Raw genomic sequence first — 2,345 nt, 5'->3', positions numbered from 1 at the left:
CGATGAGCACAAACGTCGCACTCCGCGCACGCTTTCAGTGCCGAGTGGCCTCGTTGAAGGTGTGGTCGACTATGAGTCTGACACTCCTTTTCCCGCATGGAATGACGAGGAAAACGAGCTGCGTCAGCGGCATGATACAAGCCCTGCTCGTGTCTTGCGGACCCCATGTCCGTTCCCTGACTTCTCGTCAACTGAGGCAGGTGGTGTGATCACCAATGAGCTCGATGGGGAACAGAGGCGGCAGCTTGAAGCTACCCATAAGGCGGCTCTAAAGCGCGCCCATTCACGGCCGGTCATTGACCCTCGTGTGGAGTATGGTTTCCGCCCAGCGGATCTTACTGTGGCAGCAAAGGACGCGGTAACTCAATCGTTACGCGTCCACATCATCGGGCCCCCGGCCAGAACGGATGATGAACTTGCCACACGGAAAGCTTTTCGAGCTCGTTTCTTGGTCCCACAAGAAATTCCGTTGGAAACTAATCGCACTCGTCTGAGTGTACAACGAGGTGGCTCTCGAATACCCACAATGCGAACAGTACCTGTAGCGAGCGCCCCTGGCGAAAGCGTTACAGATGATAAAGCGCTCTTTGAGCGATGGGTGCAACGGCACCGGAAACTTGCATAACCTGCATTTGAGCCATAAGGAAGTGGACGTGTTGTGGAGCGACACCTCCGCTTTGAGGCTGCCAAACTCAAGGTACGACGTTGACTTCCTTTGGATTGTCGCCCTGCGACGTATGGATTATCAGCCCCTAATGCTCCCGCGAGCTCTGTGTCCACGACCACAAGAGCTCAGGGCCACGGCTTGAGCTCAGCTCATGATTTTTTTTTAATTAATTAAAAACAAAATGTATTTAACTTATCATTTTTAAAAATATTACATTAAAAATTTAATTTATGCTTCTCAATTCCAGCCAGAGGCTTCATGTGTAGGTAGGGTTTTTTAATTTGATAAAATCAGGATTTCTACCTTAAAGCTTTCCACTTGCCTCTTACTTTTTCATCTGCATATTCTTTCTGCAGGCCTTGGCTTTCAGCCATCGCATCGCGAACGTGTCGTAGGAGTGTCGTAGGACACTCAGTCTGGTAGACAACAAGTCATCGACTTCTTTACGGATAGTGAGGGGGCTGACATCAGCTAGTCGTTCGACTGTTCCTCCCACCAATACCTGAGCCATAGGATGGCTGCGTCAGAAGGACGCGAGGGTGATCCAGCCTGTTCACGTAGAACGGCGTGTAGCCGGTAGACGAGTGCACTGCGTTGTTCAGTGCAAACTCTACAAGTGGTAACATGGCGCGCTAGCGCCTCTGCGTCTCAGCGCAGACGCTGCGAAGAACATCTTCGTTGTCGTGATTCACCCTTTCGGTTTGACCATCGGTCTGCGGATGATTCGCTGTTGACAGATCCAACTTGGTGCCGAGCACCTTGGAGATAGTCTACCATAATTTTCCCGTTAAACGGGGTTCTCCATCAGAGACATTCGACTCTGGGAGTCTGTGATGTCAAAAAACACGATCCAAGAACAGCGTTGCTGTACCGACTCCGTCGATGGGGTTTGGCACCGCCGCCAAATGAGCCGTCTTGCTCAACTGGTCGACGAATCCCAGGACACCCGGGTTGCCTGTCGAATCTTTCGGCAGGCCAAACACAAAGTCCAGACTCATGGACTGCTAGCACCCAGTCGGTACTGGTGAGCTGGCCAGCGGCGCAGTCGCATTTGGAGAGGGTATTACCCGTTGACACGTCTCACACGTGCGCACATAGGTGCTCGTCCATTTGTACAATTTGGGCCACCAATAGTGGTGACTCACAGAGTTGTACGATTTCTCACGACCGGAATGACCACTGAGTGACGTGTCGTGCGCCTCATAGAGGATGCGGTATTCTAATTTCTCATCATGAGGAACCACAATCCAAGGTGTATCCGATATATCGGCGCAATAGTACAGCAACCCGTTATTCAACGAATATCGGTGCAATCGTGCACGCAGTCTTTGTGACGATTTCCTGTCCGAGTTTCCAAAATCCTTGCTCCCTAGAGCCCGTAGCAACACTACACACATCTCATCACCCACATACGCGGTGCGGATCAAATCTGTCACAGACGACGTCACAGCTATAACATGAGGAAGCTCATAGTCTGGTCTGAGTGACAACGCGTCATCCAAAGCATTCTGCTTATCCGGCTTTTACTTCACCTCGAAGTTTTTTTCCGCAAAGAAGTCCTCTGCGAGAGGAGAAGCGAGTCGCAGTGCGTAATGACGCATTATCTGTGTAGATCAGAAACGGCTTAGAGTCGAGCAGGTGGACCCTGAACTTGACAAGTGCATACTTCATCGCAAGT

Source organism: Plasmopara halstedii (genome assembly GCF_900000015.1).
Source record: "Plasmopara halstedii genome assembly, contig: Scaffold_262, whole genome shotgun sequence".
Classification (NCBI taxonomy): domain Eukaryota; phylum Oomycota; class Peronosporomycetes; order Peronosporales; family Peronosporaceae; genus Plasmopara; species Plasmopara halstedii.
Note: the sequence above shows the minus strand (reverse complement) of the source record.